The following is a 19,934-nucleotide window of genomic DNA, read 5'->3' on the forward strand; positions in this document are numbered from 1 at the left end:
CGGTTCTATCAAGTGTACCTGTTCAGAGCTGTATTCAGCTGACTTGTGAATGTTTGATGAAAAACTGCCATACTAGACCATTGCGTTATGGACTCCAGTCTGTTACGGTAATTTTTTGATCTGCGTGCATCAGTCACTTTGCAGGCCTGCTCTGTGTGACAAATAACGGAAAATTTAACTGTAAGAAAAGTGTGAGTGGTACACTTATAAATGTTAATTCAGTGCCTCGTTTCCCAGAATGCTATCTCAATAAATTACATCTTATGCCTTTTCAAGAGCACATACGGATTTTCACTCATAAAACCTATCAAAATTAGGAGCTAGAATACAGGGAAACGAGTTTGGCAAACTCTACTATGTCAAACATACAAACACTGTCCTCAGCCAATTGAAAAGTATGAAAATCACACGACACGAAAGCAGCGCATTAGCTGCAGGAAATACGAAACTGCCAAGACATCTAAGTGAAAGTCATACTTTCTGCGATATGATTAGCGCTCTCGCACCTCATTTGTGTTTGTATGGACACATTTATACAGTAGAGATTAAAGATAATAAAATGTGTAGGTCTATTCGATTACTAAACACACACTATTTCACTGTTTCGAAACATTACATTGTACTAATCAATTTGTACGGAGCGAGGTGGCGCAGTGGTTAGCACACTGGACTCGCATTCCGGAGGACGACGGTTCAATCCCGTCTCCGGCCATCCTGATTTAGGTTTTCCGTGATTTCCATAAATCGCTTCAGGCAAATGCCGGGGTGGTTCCCTTTGAAAGGGCACGGCCGATTTCCTTCCCTCACCCGAGCTTGCGCTCCGTCTCTAATGACCTCGTTGTCGACGGGACGTTAAACACTAATCTCCTCCTCCTAATCACTTTGTATCGAAACAGTTACAGTGCGCCCATATCTCATCTCCATCTTTCAACAAAGTTATATGGCAAAGATCGCCAACATACGATCTAAGCCTCCAAAAATTGTTACGGTGAAAGCAATCTGTCCGATCCACGCGTCTGCCTGTTTTGCTACGAATTATATAACATTCACAACGGATTGCAGTAACGAGTATGAAACATTCTCGACTTAAAAAAAAGTGAAGACATATTCCTTCATAGCAATTTAATTAATGATTTAGAGATACATAACTTTTAGCTGCTTCGTAGATGACTGAATATCCCACAAAACTTTAAAATAAGAAATAAAATCTCTAACCGTCTACGGCGTCGAACGGCTTGCCACACAGCTGTCTCATCGCGCCGCCAACAGATGGCAGAGCAGTATCACGATTGACAGTTCTCAGCAGTCTTCTGCTTGTTGTTGTATATATGCAATGTCAGTGCTTTTTTTTTTTTTTTTTTTATAAAGGATTGCTTTTACATGTGAGTTAGTGTCTACAACATCTTCGCCAGGCGTCAGAGGCACATGAAGGTTACATATTCGGGCCATATTTATTGCATATTGATAATTACCGCAATTCGCTGCTTGGGCGATCGTTTTCGTGTGGCAGGTAGTATACAAAACAAATTAGTAAAAATCCTTAAAGGCAGGACTACTAGCTGTGTGTGTGTGTGTGTGTGAGAGAGAGAGAGAGAGAGAGAGAGAGAGAGAGAGAGAGAGATTAGATTTAGAAATTTCCGTTAACCAGCTCTTTACTGACATTGAACAAATGATGTAACGCTGATTCACTGTCATTAAACTTCGAAAAGACCCAATATATGCAGTTTAGAACCTGGAAGAGAATTCCTTCTAGCGTGTCTGTAATATATGAAGACAGAAGAAATTGACAGTGGTAAATTTCAGGGGTAAAAACTCTATTATAAATTCAGTTGGATAAGGCACACCACAGAATTGCCGAATCACACAAACAAGTCTGTATTTGCAATGTAAATGATGTCAGAAATGTAAATATTAAAAAACTTGTATGCTTTGCTTACTTTAATTCTGTTATGTCATTTGGGATCATATTTTGGGGTAACTTGTCAAACCAAGCAAAAGTTTTTAGAATGCAAAAGCATGTAGTAAGTCCCATTTGTGGTATAAATTCAAGATCACAATGTATAAACCTGTTCAACCGCTTCTTCTCAGTATATGTATTCCTTAAAGAAATTTGGGGTCAACGGAAGTGTCCGATTCCACCCGTAGTCTTTGACCAGTGACGTAAGGCAGTTGTGGTGTCTGACGTCACGACGGCGCGGAATTTAGTTTGTGAGAGTGGTGTGTTTGTAGGTGTCGTTTCGATGTGATCGGTGGTGCGGTCTGGTGGTGTGTTTAAGGGTAGCGTGTTATGTGGCTTATGGGGTTCATTTGCATGGTAGCATTGCACGTGTGTGGTATCGGTAGTGACTGTGCTTTCAGGGGAATATTTTTCAGCGAGTTAACGGTTTTGGTTTTTTTATGTCGACGTTATTGTAGTTTTTTCTGTTCGTCGTGTGTCAATTTTGGTAAATTGCTTTGTTTATGTCTTTTGTAGGTTCAAATGGCTCTGAGCACTATGGGACTTAACAGCTACGGTCATCAGTCCCCTAGAACTTAGAACTACTTAAACCTAATTAACCTAAGGACATCACACAACACCCAGTCATCACGAGGCAGAGAAAATCCCTGACCCCGCCGGGAATTGAACCCGGGCGCGGGAAGCAAGAACGCTACCGCACGACCACGAGCTGCGGACTGTCTTTTGTAGGTATGTATATGACTGACAAGGTCAACAGTTTACGGTTGTCGGTGATGATAGGGGACAGTGCGTTGTCTCTACAATTCGGATTGTGGATGAAGTCGTGAAGTGTTCAGTGTGTAATGAAGAAATGAGGCTTACTAAAGTTCCAGCGTCTCGGACCAGGGATGGCTATATAGATGTCATAAGGATAAATGGATAAATAGTTAAACGGAAGTGTTCGTTTCCTTTCTCTCTCTCTCTCTCTCTCTCTCTCTCTCTCTCTCTCTCTTTCTCTTTTTTTTTTTTTTTTTTTTTGAAGGAATATGTATTCGATGGTTTTTCGATCTATTTTTGTGTTTGGTGTCATGTTTACGTAATGATGTCATAGTTGCGATATGGGAGTTAATGTGAATATTGGTGACGACATTGGTCAAAGCAGACAGGTTGAATCGGACGTTTCCATTGCAAATACTATGCCTCTATTTCCAAAAATATAATGAAACTAACGGGACAAGTGGGTGGTATTAGGTGTTTGTGGGTGGAGACAAACTGAAAATAAACACATGCCACTACACCAAACGACAAAAACGGTAAAATAAAATGACCACAATCTTACCAAAATCAACTGAAAACAATATCAACTGGAATCGAACACTTCCCATGACCTACATAGGTCAACAGAAACTACCAACACCAAATCATGAAACCCGAAACTACAACCATGTCCACAAAAAACACAACAAACCAACAAAATTGGAATCGAACACTTCCCTTCACCTATATAGGTCAACAGAAAATACCGATACCACTCTATAAATCTCAACACTTTCACCACCACAGTCACAGCCTATGGTTCACTGTGTCTGCTACTACATGTCAACTTGGTGGGTATAAAATACTTTGTTTTTGTATAATTATTCCATGAAGACCATGCAGTGTGTGTTTGATATAAATACAGATAAGTCATCCACTTTCAAGTTTCACGAATGAGCTTACAAAAATCTGAAGTTAAATTAAATTGGAACAGTAGGAATTTAACAAGGTTTTATTCAGAACTGCTTATTTTTAACACGATATGGAGAAAGAATGGTGTGACAAACAGGCAGCTGCTAACATTGATGTCCGAAGACTCCAATATTGAGATGGTAAAGATAATGGTGTCCCAAGGAACACTGCCGTATACACTACGCTATCATTATAAATTTATTCAAAAAATTAAATGAAATACATCAACTTCCTTTCTGGTACCCTTTATCCAGACAGTTGGGACTGGTATGCTATTTCTCCCTTTCTTGTGGTGAACATGAAAAATAGCAAGCTGAAACTATTCCACTTGCTATTGTTCTACTCCTTTTAATAACTTGTCCCTTGTCTTTGAACTAATCACACTTACGAAAGTATGACATATGCTATGTACATACCCAAAACGACAAATTTCTTATTTACATAGTATTTCATATAATTTCTTAACTTGTGTCAGATTGAGAAATAGCAGCTACATGGTCTTGGAAGTCATCAAAATGGCCAGGAGAGAGGTGTGCTAACCACATGCTCCTCCATACTGTATTTGCATGACACTGCAAGGCAGAGGATGACACAGCAGCTGGTCAACATCCTTGACCCTTCAAGGCCTGGATGAGGAGCTCGTAGTTAACTTAAAATATTCATAATGAAAAATCTGTCACACCCAAATTTGCCAATTGAGCCTCTGTGCTTTTTGGATTACAAGCTATGACTTTGTATTTTTGTGAGCCAGCCAATGCTCTTCACTTCTCAATTAAGCCCTTCATTAAAAATATGCATAAACTGACAAAATTTCAAACTTGGTAGCTTCACTTGAGAATAAGTAATTCAACGTGCAAATATACAGTGAGTTAATCAAATAGCACTGAGAACTTTCGTAATTTTCCAACTAACTGTCCTTCAGTTAAACCAAATCATTGTAGGAAATTATCTACACTAGTAAATTTTTACCTTCCAGTTCTATAAACTGCAATGTAATTATTAAGATTACAAAATATCATTATGCTGTCTTTATATGCCACCCTGACAAAAAAAAATTGGCAGTTGATGATTAGCATTCTATGTAAGATTTATCCATAACAAATCTGCTCAAGGGAGTCACTTCCTGAGATTCCACATTGAACTATTACACAATTAACACCTCCTTGTAAAAATTTGCATAAGACTTCATGGCTATCAATCAACAAGCTAACATCTCTGTGACAATGCAGTCCCAGTTATGATCATGTTAACAATTCTGTGGTATTTGCATCAATCAAAATCAGCAGGTGTCTTTGTACAGTAATGCTTATTACAATCTGCATGGGACAAGTATTTTATTAACTTTCCTGGATCGTGTGTATGCAAAAGGTAATGATGTGTTGTGTTGTTTTTGGTGAAGTGTGAGTTGGACAGTTAAACTCACTGATGCTAAATGCTGAACTTCAGTCAGTGGGCTATTACTAGTACTGTGTTGGGAGTGAATTCAGTAGATTGTTAAGTAATGTGATGTGCATATGAACTGAGTATAGACAACAGTAATGGTTTATGTGAAGGAACTACCACTGGGTGTTACTTTCGTTAACACCATTGAGAAGTAAGGGTTCTTTACTTGGTTGCTTAATGACATTGTTTTGGATAAAAATTTACTGGCCAGCTTCTGTGATATCTGCTAGTAGACTAATACATTGAGTACTTTCACTTGCCAGAGACTGGTACCCACTCAGGTGTGTGTGCTAGAGAAAATAGATGCATACTGGTGAATCTGAAATCCTATGTTGGTGTGTTCATTATTACTGAACATAGAAACTACAAACAAATTTTCCAGCTTGAGATTACAGACTCAGGGTGATAACTAGGAAGAAGAAACCAGACCAACCATATAGGCTGTACCCTATAGGCTGTTATTACAATGGTGTCACTACTTCCAAAGGCAATTTAGAGCTACTACCAGCCATTCCCATCCCCACCCCTACATTTCTCCAGGAGGAATCTGTTTACCACTTCTGTTTGCATTTAATGGAAAAACATGGATAGTCATGCAACATAATTTTTTCTAAGTGTTTTTACATCATTTATCTAAGGCCAGATGTTTTAACCAGCCTAGCATTTACCTAGGTGGATGTGCGAAGGCACCTAAAAATTTCATTCATACATACATACATACATACATACATGCAGGCTGGCCGGCACACTGGTCCTTGTCGTTTATCCATAAGGTGGACTCGACCTATGGCTGGCCCACCTTCTCATGTACCAAAGGTGGGTGCTTTAAAGCCTATGGCTTTCCTGGCAAGTCTGCTTTTACATTCACACTCTGCAAACACTGTGAAGTACCTAGCATAGGGTACATAACCCTGTACTACATATCACTGTTTCTTTACATTATAGTCACATATGGAGGCTGGGTTGAATGGATGCTTAAATGCCTCTGTGTGAAGTAATTAGGCTAATCTCTTCCTCACAGTTGCTATGGAAGCAATGCAAAAGGGACTGCAGTGTCTTTCTAGATTTGTCATGTAATCCTGATTATGAAACTTTGTAGGCAGAGTTTTGTGGGATAGCTGGCATCTGACAGTTCAGGTTTCATAGTGTGTCTGTGAGACTCCCATGCATCAAACTTGCCACCATTTGAGGTGACTCCATTGTATATGTTCAGTACCACTGTTTGTCCTATTTGGTATGGGTCCCACAAACGTGAGCAGTATTCAAGAATAGGCCACACTTACGTATTGTAAGCAGTCTCCTGTGTAGGCTAACTGCATTTTCCCAGTATCCTACCAACTGACCCATTCCATTTCATATTGCCACAAATTGTTACACTAGTGTTTTTGTATGAGCTGACTGGTTCCTGTTGTAGTCGTAGGATATTACATTTTTGCATTTTGTGTGCTTAATGTTACATCTCTGAATATTTAGAACAAAGTGTTGATCATTTTATCATTTTGAAATCCTGTGTAGGTCTGACTGAATTATTGTATAGTCTTTTTCAGATTGTATTTAATTACAAATAACTGTCATATGCAGAAAGTCTTAAGTTATTATAGGGGTTGTGTGTGTGTGTGTGGGGGGGGGGGGGAGGGGGGGGGGGGGGGAAGAAGGAGAGGCCCACATGCAATTGTATTAGTGTACAGCTTCAGAACTACAGAACTATTTTAAAAAAATTGGAAATACAGTTGGTGTACATTGAATTACCAGCTTTTGATAATCATCAACTTCCTTCTGACTGTTATGGACCTAACTTATCAGTGTATTGTTTATATCATTACTAATTTACAGAAGTGAGAACTGTCCCACATGGATGAGATGACAGCAACAGTTACTGCCAGTTTTATCATACCTGCCAGCAGAAGTGAACCTCTTGAGTTTATAGCTACAACACTTAAAGACACCAGGTTATCAAGGAAGAATAATATCTTCAAACTTTAGTAAGGCTCATTTAAAAGTGTTGCATTAATAATAATTACAGGAAAAATATTAGCTGCTAATGTCTCACCATGTGCATCAGGAGGGCGACAGAAAATGTATGTCTTGGAGGGTGCAGAAGTCAACCTTGTACAGGATGTACACATTACACTTCACAAAATGGAGATCACCAACATTCAAGAAATGTTCGAAACAAACCATTAATTTTCTCCCTGAGCACCAAATGACAAATTGTGTGCCACAGTGATCATAAAGAGTCTCACCATCAAGATTGTTGGCAAACTCCTTGGGAGTTACAAACCATGCAGAATGTTCAGCTGGGTATCCACTTGTAAAGAATGCACATAGAATCATATTGGTGTAATGGGGTGATGAGAACAGATGGAATATAATGACATGCAACTGAATGTGAAACAGTCAGTCATGGAGCTCAGCGTGAAACTTGCCAGTCTTTAAGGCGTAGTTGCAGATAGTGCAGTAATGTTTTCTACATAAGGAAGAAACAAACATCGAGAGGCTGAATTTGTACAATGGTTCCAGGTGGTATGAACTACAATGTCATATGCTTTTCAGGAGGGACAGTTTTCTCTAAAAGGAGTAAAATTGTTATATGAAGACCAGTAATCGAGCGAAAGCAAGTTGTTTTGGTCAGCTATTGTCCAAAAGCAATGCTAATACTATACTTTTTGTCCTCTTATGCCCATTTTCTGACACTTTCTTGCTGGGATGTAAGTATCCTCTACTGCCCTTGCAAGACCATGCACACAAGAAAGAATCACAGAGAGCAGAGCACCTTCAACTTCTCACTGCACAATAAATAACTTTCCAGCTAATCTACCAACAAGATTAATAGTCAGCATTATTGTGTATGAATGTGTTAAGGCATTTATGTTAGTTGATCTTGAAAACAAATTCCTTACTGAATGATGGGATAGGTTTGTTTATCTCATCTACAAATTTTTGGTCCGATTCCGCAGTTTGCTGTGCGCCGTCTCAGGTAAACGCTTTGTTTGAAATTTCATTATCTCATGTCTTCCAATTCTGTAGTACTGTTTGAAGTTATGCTACCATCCACTGCTCCTGTTGAAACCACTGTAATCTATGTTGCTCACAATTTGACATTAATAACATAGTAAGCTATTACCATGCACATGGTGTAAATTCTATCGAGCACCCTTGAAATGCACAAACACCAGTTTTTGTAACAAATGCACCTTGCCCTTCCTTGAATATGTGTGGTTTTTCTTGTGCACTACACGGTCATATTGCTGCAGACTTATTTGAAATCTGTTCTTAATTATTTTTTACTCTGCTGTGGATGATCTTCCACATATGTAATTGTGTTTGGAACCTGCTCCTTGGACAATGATTGTCCTTTACAACATCACTGGAGACAGGATTTGTGGTTGCCTGTCCGACAAGGATAATTAACTACATGGCTCAATATCTGTTTTAGTATAATATACATTGTCCACCCTGTTGAGCATATGACACCACACATTGCACTGACTCATTTTGCAAAAACACTTATATTTCATCTGCCACTTCTTTCTCACTCTGCAAAATTTGTTAGGTACTTTTCTGATGAAATGTCAACTTTGGCAGCTGCTGCTGTAGATATAATGTGATGTTTGTTTTGTTCATCATTGCCATTGCTCTGCTTTGTAATGACATGCAACCGCACTGTAGCACTGTTGTGAGTTACTCTTCGACTAAGCAGCTCAAGTTCTCTCTGTAGCCTCATATTGTGCTCACCTTTGGATATCTCCAGTCCCACACCCTGTTGCCATTAGCAGTCAATATTGTGGTTGCATTGTAGACAATATGTGGAACGTCGAATGCCATAAACAGCATTGGCCATTTGCAACCTTGCACTTCGGGGGGTTCCTTGTTAGACATTTTAGACCTTGTACAAATGTTTCTGAATGAATATTGGTCACAAAGTGAACAAGATGATATACTAATATCTAATTTCAACTACCCATACAAGAGGAGACTGGATAGGACATGTGCTGAATTTTTAGAAAATGAACTTGAAAGGAACCAGTACTTAAGTACTCTGTCCGTCGATCAAGCAAGGATGATATTCACCCAAATGGAGAGAGAAGAAAGACAAGGGGAAGCGTTTAGAGAAAATTTTGGCAATGCCCAGCCACAGCCAGAAGGGTGGCATAAAATGGAATGAAGAAATGAAGTTTGTACACCATGTGGCAGATGATGAGATGGCTACAGATACAGAAGCTGTGGGGAGCAGAGATACCGCAAACAGGAGGAAGATGAGCATAATGCATGTGGGAACAAATGTGACACTTGCAAGATAGTGAGTGGAGCAGAAGCTTTCACTGGTAATCTGATGGAAAACAGGCTGTAGTTTCAGGTGTTTCCCAACCTGAAGTAGATGAAGCATGTCTGCAACATTACAGTGTGAATGAGACTGGTGAGGTTTTTGTAATAACAAGACTGATTAAGAGATGACCAAACAGAATTGATAAAGAAAGAGGTAATTGGTGATAAGTCAGTAATGGTACTGGTTACAAAAACTGAAATATATGAAAGAAAAACAAGAACTATGACTCTGGAAATGACCTGTATGCAGTTGCCAACAATGTTTACAATGCATTATTAGCAGAGAATGCAGAAATACCAAGTGTTCCTGTGACAGATTTAAAGATTAAAGGACCTGTGAAAGAAGCTGGAAAACCAATTAGTTGTCAGTCCATGTTACAAGTTAAAATAAATGGAGGAATGTATCAAATGGGCAATTTATTAGTGGATCAGATTGGCTCACCAAGTAGGGACTGGAAATAGGTACAGAAGGAATGAGATAAGAAGAGGAGGAGATGGTGGAGCAAAGAAAATTTGATATAGAAAAAGGATGGCAATTGATAGGAAATTTTCACAAGTCTACCAAGTAGTTGAAACGGAAGGAAGTGAAAATGATGTGTCAGAGGCTTACAAGGTCAAAACAAAAAGTTTAGAGTAATTGGGACAGCAACATAAACTTAATCCAGATGAAGTGTGTTCAAAAATTATTGGCATTGTGACGTTGGCACCAAGAGGAGGAGGAGAATTATTCAAGTTGACTGGAGAACATAAAAAGGTACTCATTCAAAAACCAGGGATCAAAATAAATCCACACAAACCATATTTTGTGCCTCCATATAAAATACCTCAAGCAAGGAAGGAAGCCATCAAAAAGGAGCTCCAAAGGATGATGCCATCCGGAGTAATTGAATGAGCCAGGAGTCAGTTCAACAGCTCTTTTGATGGTGGTCATGAAAAGAAATGGGAAGGTTCACTTGGCTGTAGATGCAAGACAAGCAAATAAGCTATTTGGACCTGAAAGAGACCAACCCGTAAATATGGAAGAAATACTTCAAAGATGTAGAGGGAGAAAAATTTTTACAAGCCTAGATTTGACGTCATGTTCACACCACTTTTATTTGAAAGACATTGTTATATTTCAAGTTGAATGTATGTGTTTCAGCATCTGCAAAGACATTTTCTAGAGCACTGGGTTAAGAATTATTGAAAACAAGTAACTGTGTACATTGATAATTTGCCAATAACCAGCAAAGCCCAGAAGGAGCATTTGCAAATGCTAAGGGAATTTGCACAGAAAAGAGCATGTGGGAAACATTAAATGATATTTTGACAATGAAACTATATCTGACAACTAAAGATGTGAGGTGGCATAAAGAAAAGAAGAAACTGTGATATTGTAAGGAATAATGTAATTTGTACACCTGTGTGAAATTCTTGTTTTAATCTGTGAAGTGCTATTGACCATGTGAAATTTAAATAGTTTAGGTCGGTGCCCATAGCCAGCACAGTTAGGACAATTAAATGTGTGTAATAGATCTGTGATACACTAGGTGAAGTTGTGGCCTAGTGTTTTTCAGACACACATTATGGTGTGATGCACCATTTAGCTTGAGACAGCTTGGAAGCATGTGAACATTGAAGCAGACATGGCTCTTGCTCATTTGTCACTAGACACTCATCACCAGTGACAGCCAGCGGTCCAACTTGTCACTAGCGGGAGCAGAACCATCACAAATACTGTAATGGCAGGGATACATTACAACCTACAGTGAGAGGTGGCAAAGTGGACAATTCGGCATGACATGGAGGCACATGGACAAGTCCAAGGCTGTAGTATTGTGAGTTGCCACTAGGAAAATCTGTAGTCACAGACAGCAAAATGGCTTCAGTGCAGCAGCAACAAATTCAGAAGTCTTAGACAGTGCTCAGAAGGGCACAAGCAAAGCTAATTGCAGAGTCATCACCAGGGGGCAGCAGCAGTGTGTCAACCTCAATGGCAGTGAGCAGAGCTGATTCCCAGCTACATAGTGGCCATTGTTTGGCTGCTTCAGTGGAGATTGGTGTCAGTGTTTGGTGCAGACTGGAGGGAGACTGTGAACAATGCACCGGGTAGCTGAGTGGAGTGAAACTGCTAGCTGCTACCATTATACGCACACATGGGCACGATGTCATTGCAGGTGATGCTGTGTTGTGAAATGTGTGCAGGATCTCCATGAGTCAATTAAACCACAGTACATGATGTTAAGTAAAAAAAATGGTGATGTGGAAAACAACAAACATATGCATATTTATTAGATTAGTTGTATAATACAGTTGTGTACAACAAAAAGTAATTATCTTCAATTTATTGAAAATAAATAAAAGAAAATTAAATTAAAATAACTACCATTTTAAGTTAAATCAAATTTATGCAAATTTGAATTTTTGAGACACAAACTGCTTCTAATTTCTATGAATAATATGTTCCTGGTTTTCATTAAAGTTCAATTTGATAGTCTAGTTAACTTTCATATAATTAGCAACAATCACTATAGAGTAAGGCAATTATGTTACAATTCTGAGTAAATAATAATTTTTCATGCATAAAATTCCACCATGTATATAATTTTTTACACTTGTATATGGAAATAATATTCATATATTTGAATAACTTTACCTTATTAGCTATTTGAATTACCATCTGTATTGGACACTGTTTGTGATATTTGTGAATGTATTTTAATGGGTATTTTTTGGGCTGTTGTGATCTATCTTTTTCAGGTTTGGTTTATGTGAAACACAGACTATATTTTCAAATTTCTTTAAATTGAAAACTAAATATTTTTGTGTTTTTCTACAGCTACATTTCATGTATCATTGTAAAATGTTCTTCAAAAGTTAGGAGGTACGAGTTATGATATGAATGGTGTTTTCTTATTAATGTTTTCTAGGCTATTCATCCTGAGAATACCACTGCAGTAAATTCTTCAGAATTTGGGAAGGGAGAGTTTCCTTCCAGTCTGTCCCACAGGGAAAGAGAGTTTTTCTTTTTTCTTTTTTCAAAATTTTGAAAACATCTAAGGTGGGAGATGTAAAGTTACACAAATAGTTACTCCTGGAGTATCAATATCTATACCTTACTCGTAGCAGCCTAGCACTTGGAACCCTCAGTGATTGAGAGATTTGGATTGGTACCAGCAGTCACGAGTGGTGCGGAAGGCAAGGAGCAGTGGGATCATGACTGGAGGTCAGATAAGGTTGGACGATATGTGCCTGCATGCTGTGAGAAGTTCACTAAGTCTGTTAGCTGTGAGAAGTTCACTAAATCTGTTAAATGTTGCAGTGTTCATGGAATGGACTGAGACCTCATCAATATTAGCAAAAGTCAGTAGAAGCAATGGTTGCCTCAGAAAAGTAATAACAAGCTGAAATAAGAGTGAATGTCAGTAATTTTTGACAGAAGTGTTTGGAATGTGTGCCATGCCTTGTACTACAGACAATAAACCTATCAGTTCTATGAAGTCAGTGTCTCCTTTTCAATCCTTTTCATGTCTATTAGAACTGAGTGTGAAGATTTTTGATAGGGCATGTACTGGTAGGCACTCGTCCCATTTTCAGTCTCCAGGTGCATGTTTCTTGGGAGTAAGATGCCCACTCTCAGCTGTGTAGCATAAATGTTGGTCCAATCACAATAGTTATATCAACACAGCTGGTTTTAGAGCGAGACTTGGATATGATAGATACAAATAAGCAGTAGGCATCTTTCAACATGCCAGTGCTGTGGCAGCATTGTGAATTTGCCTATATACTCTGCTGCATTTCAACACATCATTAATGATTTGGATGCCTCACAGTTATGTGAATTTTGTGTCATCTCTGCATACTTAGTTCTCCCTTTTGAGATAATTTTTACAGTGCCAGAAATGTCAATAAGACAAGGTTCAACATAGTTCCAGATGTGGCTAGGTTGAATTTCAATTGCAACATTTCACTCAACCGTTCCCATTGGTAATTGTTTGGTCATGGTCCAATAGTATTTTTTTTCTGGGTATCATTGATCAGCTAAGACACTGAAAAAAGATGAAAAAAATGCTCAGAATAACACTTGTGATTAACTTTGATACAGTCCCAAAATTATCCTACCTGTGGCTGACTTTTTATAATTTTGAGGTGGTAAAGTAAAAAATGTAGATTAAATTAAATCTATTATGATACGAGGTGTCAGAGCATGTAATCCTCAAAATAAATACATATTATTAATGAAATATGCACAATTTCCTACTGGCATGTGAAAGTTTTCCAGAAACAACCAATCTTGAAAATTTCATATTGTTATTAATTGCTGCAAACTGTCAGTCTGGATGGCAATAAATGTAGATTTATAAGTAAAAATAAACAAAGTAATTGATAATATGCAACTTACTATGTTCAGTTTTAATGTGCTAAGTACGTATCTTTTAGAAAGTTATAAATTCTGTCCAGTTCCATTGAAATTGTAATTTCCAAATATGTTACAATATTTATTTGTGGATATGAAAAAGATGTGTAATAATATTTTAAACAGAATGAAAGGCACACATTGGTGACAACTGTTCTTCATTTTATACAATTAACTCATGGTCTTCCATTTTTACACATTCTGAGCAAATAACACTTGCATGTTCCAAACAGAGATATTTACTACAAATGCAGCCGCTGTACCTGGGAAATCTGTTCTTCCTCATGTCATAGTATGCACAACTTCCACTCTGTGTGTTAGGATGTTCATTGGGCCTTGTCTTTGCTTCAATTTGGAAAATTTCACAAATTGTGGAAGGAATATTATACAGTTTGTTGCTCATGCAGCTCAAACTCGCACATGTTCTGTTACAAGCTCATAAGACAACTGGCGCAAAAAATTCCTTTGTGGAGTGCAGCTGCTTGGGTTGTTAGCAGTATGAATCGCTAAAGAATTGATATCTCCAACATTCAGTAAGGAATAAAATATGACCATAGGTCATCAGCGAGAGTGTCTTGCGTAACTGTAGACAGTATGTAACTTTCCACACATGTCTATGCCTCCTTTCATCTTGTTATATGTGACTATCATTTCTGCTTTACCCATCTCTTCATCAACGCTGTCATCATGGTGAAGACTGAACACCTGTATGACATTTCCATCTTTCTTAGGAATATGTGATACAAGAGTGCATGTTGCCAAGAGTCTTCTACAGATCATCTCCATTCAGACGGTTAGCCTTCATCATTTGAGCCAAATACAATATACCTATTAGAACTTGAATTTCCCTTGCAGTTGTAACATTGCAGTCTCTGTGTTTGGAAAATTTCTCTCTCTGGGACTCGATAAACAGGTTTGTGTTTTCTACTATCGTGCTGATAATATAATGAGTAAAAAAGTGCTTCCAAATTTCATTAGGTGTTTACAGATGTTTTACAGTAGGCTTTACACCAGGAAGATGGGGTATTATATTTTTGGACCTGGTTCTAACATTTTTTGGAGGTACATTTTTATTCCATTTCGTAAACTGATCTTTCCCAACATACACTGGAGTGTTTGTGATGTTGTCAATAGCATCTTAACCATCAGGAACCTCTTGTTCTGTATCAGAATTTTTAGCTTGCTCTTCTACCTTAGCTACACTTTCTTCACATTCAACATCATAGTCACCTTTATGATCTCTGTGCCAAAACCTCAGCAAGTAACTTTCTAATTCTTTCAGACTCTATTGTACACATCCATTTTACAAAAAATATATAAATAAAATTATTAACTAACCTGAACCCAACAAAACAATGTAACTAATAGAAGGTAACACTGCAATAATAAGAAACCACTTGAGTATTGACAATAATATAGCTATAATGACTTACCTTTTACTATTAGTCCTAAAGCCAACTCTGCAGATTACATGTAACACTGTTGCTCATTGGGAATGTGAGCCCGCAATTGTTGACCATTCCACCACTGCTGCTCCAATCCAGATGAAACAAATGAGTGATGTAGTACTGGTGATTGTAGGAAATTTTACAGATCATGTGACTCCTAGATCTAATGACATTAAAAAGAAAGAAAGAAAATGTAACTAATAGAAGGTAACACTGCAATAATAAGAAACCACTTGAGTATTGACAATAATATAGCTGTAATGACTTACCTTTTACTATTAGTCCTAAAGCCAACTCTGCAGATTACATGTAACACTGTTGCTCATTGGGAATGTGAGCCCGCAATTGTTGACCATTCCACCACTGCTGCTCCAATCCAGATGAAACAAATGAGTGATGTAGTACTGGTGATTGTAGGAAATTTTACAGATCATGTGACTCCTAGATCTAATGACATTAAAAAGAAAGAAAGAAAATTACATCTATGCAGACTGTCAGTTCAAGTGTGACTACTTCATGGTTAATTCAGATGGTAAAAATTAAAATTATGTGCTGTCCCAAAGTTACTCCCCCTATTTCAAAGTTGTTTGGAAGTCATCTGAATGTTAGCCCTTTTATCAGTCAATCTTTCTTCATATGAGAACAGAATCTGTGACCAGCATCATTTCCTACAAATGATAAGATGATCAACAAGGTAATCAGCTAAGTAATAACTTTGAATTTCAGATGTAGATGTGCGATTTGATACAACCAATTAAGAATGATCGTCAATGTCTGGTTCAAAGACAGATCATTGAATAGTCAGCATTGAAGAAGTGCGTTATCCATGATAATTACAAAGAAACATTAATCTGACATGTTTTTCAGATAAATTAAAGGTGAAAGGAATAGGAATCTTATGATGATTACAAAAGCCAACAGAGTGGAGATGAAATGGAAGAACAATCAAGACTTGTGAACAGTAGGACTGGAGGAGGGTGTTGTGTACACACAACTGAAGTTAAGTACATAATTACAGCTTCCTTCTTTCATTATCATATTAGAAAAAGAACAGTGATTGGAAAGTTATTAGGCCTACTTGTGACATTATTTTGGCATGTGAAACAATTTATGTGCTAACTTACATTATTGGTTAAATTTTGAAAATGACATTAAGGAAAGAGAAAATTGGTCCAGTTCAGGATATGCTTCTGGAAGATGATTCAGGTTTAGGACTTCAGAATCTGAGTTTGGAATATTCAGTAGATTCAGAAAACAGATCAGTGTTGGTACGATTTATTAGAGAAACAACAAGAACGATAAGGGTTTTAACTAGAATGTGTGATACTATAGGCAAGCAAATTATTGATACAAACAATCAAATTACTGTAACAAATAACTGAATTTCTGATGGCAAAGTAGCTCCAGGCAACTGAATTACTGAAAACAGAGACGTTATAGGCAACCAAATTACTAAAAGCAGGGAAGCTTTAAAAAATTAATTACCATAGCAAAAAACAATGACACTTTAGGAAATAAGTTTTGTGTAAGTTGTGGCACTGTTAGATTGGACCTAGGAAAGCAAATTCTGGTATTCTGAGGTGAACTAAGTAGTCAAATCCTTGCCATCGGAAATGAATTGAATGTACAAATTGAAACTGAGAATTCTAAAATTACAGAATTAAAAGACTGAGTTACAAACACAGATTCCAGTGTTTAGATTGTTAATCAGAAAGTAACTTATCTGTAAGTAAATTGGTGAGGTGAGATTTCAGAAATAGATTGTAATTTTAGTAGTGGAGTTGTATCTGTTAATAATACTCCTTCAAACAAAATTTTGTAATGTTCAAAAGACCATTTCAGAAAAGGATAGTGTATGTAAAAATAGTGTGTCTTGTCCCACAGGGGGCTAAAAATTCTTTTGTGGGTTCGTGCATGATGCCCACAGGATCCTGAGCTATTGCAGCCCATTCTTCCTTCCTGGGCTGCCTTTCCTCACCTGTGCCCCTCCTCCTCATCCTCGCCCCTTCTTAATTGCCCTCATCTTCCCATCTGTCAATGTTCTTACTTTAATAGAGGGAAACATTCCACGTGGGAAAAATATATCTAAAAACAAAGATGATGTAACTTACCAAACGAAAGCGCTGGCACGTCGATAGACACACAAACAAACACACAAAATTCAAGCTTTTGCAACAAACTGTTGCCTCATCAGGAAAGAGGGAAGGAGAGGGAAAGACGAAAGGATGTGGGTTTTAAGGGAGAGGGTAAGGAGTCATTCCAATCCCGGGAGCGGAAAGACTTACCTTAGGGGGAAAAAAGGACGGGTATACACTCGCACACACACACATATCCATCCACACATATACAGACACAAGCAGACAAAGGTCTTTAAATATGTCTGCTTGTGTCTGTATATGTGTGGATGGATATGTGTGTGTGTGCGAGTGTATACCCGTCCTTTTTTCCCCCTAAGGTAAGTCTTTCCGCTCCCGGGATTGGAATGACTCCTTACCCTCTCCCTTAAAACCCACATCCTTTCGTCTTTCCCTCTCCTTCCCTCTTTCCTGATGAGGCAACAGTTTGTTGCGAAAGCTTGAATTTTGTGTGTATGTTTGTGTTTGTTTGTGTGTCTATCGACGTGCCAGCGCTTTCGTTTGGTAAGTCACATCATCTTTGTTTTTAGATATAATGTTCTTACTTTGGTTGACCTGGCTATCCATCTGGTTTTCTATATTCGTTACGTTTTATCTTTCATCCTTCTTTTTTGGCATTTTTGGCCTTCCTTTGGGGTTTGATGTCCACTTCTAAATTTTCTCTTTGTAGTGTGTGTCACTTTGGGTTGGGCTCCCTCCGTAGCACCTTCAACATGGATTCATGTGGCCCCCCCTTCCTTCCCCACCATAGCCCCCTTCCACTCTGCATGGTCATCAGCATGTGTTGCCAGTCCCCATGGTAGGGCTGTTATGTACACATCTGACTGGGCCTCCTGACAACACAGGGATCACACTTCTGATACATGAGCTGTTGCCGGCTGCCATGTCAGATTGCCATTGCTATGGCTGGGTGGTGCACGTCAGGAGAGCCCCTGATGAGAGTGGGTGGTATCAGGGCAGAGGCTTTGCGTATGAAATGTAGCAAACTCCAAAACTCTGGCTATTCTCCTATGGCTGCCTCTTCAATTGCTAATGGATCATTGAATGCCGCTTCATATGACCCTGTGACCTTACCTTTCCTGGATACACTCTGGGAGGAGACCAGGCTCGCCAGCTTGGGGTGAAACACTTTCCCCGCCACCTGGTCTGTACTAGGACAGACAAGGACACATTCGCTGTCACAAAGCTGTTATCTTTTGTAGAAAATATTGAAGACAAGTTTAGTGAAGTGGAGTCTCTCAGTAAGATATGATCAGGTTCCCAGTTGATCAAAGCTACTTCTGCTACCCAATCTGCTGCTCTTCATGCTTGTTGTCATCTTGGTGACATACTGGTGTCCATTGAATATGGTCCAGGGAGTCACTTTTCATAGGGATCACATCCTTCAAACTGATGAGGCCAATCTGGAAGGATGGGGCGTTCATTTTGTTCAGTGTGTGCAGAAAGGTCGTAAGAACAATTGTACCAATATCGGCACCTTTATTCTGGCTTTTGAGGGAGATACCATCCCAGAGAAGGTAAAGGTTGTGTGTTATTCGTGTGATGTGAAGCCATACATCCCATCACCCATTAAGTGCTTTTGGTGACTGTGTTTCAGACATGTCTTCTCGATGTACCACAGACCCTCTATGTGGTGATTGTGGACACCCATTCCATGAGGGGAGCCCCTGTGTTCCACCACCCATATGTGTTAATTGTCATGACTGTCACTCTCCATGCTCACCAGAGTGCCCGACTTACAAGAAAGAAAAGATGGTACAAGAGTATAAGTCCCTGGATCATTTGTCTTACATTGAGGCTCGTCAGAAATTTGACGGACTTCATCCTGTGTCAATGAATTCTACTTTTGCCTCTGTTATATCTGTTCTCCCTTCTCCCTCTCCCTTACCCCAGTCCCATCCCCCCTCCTCATCCTCTTCCCTGCAGTTTCCACACCCTCCCCTCCGGGTACTGTTCCCCCTCCCTGGTCAAAAAAGTGCCCCTCATCTTCACACCAAGCGGTGATGGGGCTCCCTCCTGGGTCCCAGCATATCTCAGGCCAGAGGCCTGCTATCACAACTTCGCCCTGGGACACACAGTTTGTGCGCCCCAAGGTCATTCTCCCTCTTTCGGTTCCACATCTTGCAGAAGTCTCCTCTCCCTTTGTGCTCTGCCCTCCTCAACCTGTGAAAGAGAAGAAGAAGAAGAAGAAGAAGAAATATAAGTCCAAGGACAAGGCCCCTGGTGCACCCAGGGCTGCTATCTCCTCTCTTGCAACCTGAGACTGACCTCTTCTTTGTGGATGTCGCCTTGTCCTCATTGATGACAGATGGTGACCTGGCATCGTGATTCACTACAGCCCATTCACCTCCAATTTTGATACCCATTCCATGCTTATTCAATGGAACTGTAATGGATACTACTGTCAGCTCCCAGAGATGCAATCCCTTATTACCTTCTACTCAGCAGCAGCAGCTTGCCATTCTCCAGGAATCTTATTTTGCTGATGCTCACTCACTGACCCTTCATAGGTTATGTGCTTT

General features: G+C 39.0%; 1 non-coding gene across 1 annotated transcript; it reads left to right on the forward strand.

Moving 5' to 3' along the window:
- The first annotated feature begins 639 nt into the window (after positions 1–639).
- On the forward strand, positions 640–712 carry Trnaa-cgc (transfer RNA alanine (anticodon CGC)). The gene has a single exon. It is a non-coding gene; the product is annotated as a tRNA-Ala (tRNA).
- Positions 713–19,934: the final 19,222 nt, after the last annotated feature.

The sequence above is a fragment of the Schistocerca nitens genome, unplaced genomic scaffold (assembly GCF_023898315.1).
Source record: "Schistocerca nitens isolate TAMUIC-IGC-003100 unplaced genomic scaffold, iqSchNite1.1 HiC_scaffold_162, whole genome shotgun sequence".
Classification (NCBI taxonomy): Eukaryota; Metazoa; Arthropoda; class Insecta; order Orthoptera; family Acrididae; genus Schistocerca; species Schistocerca nitens.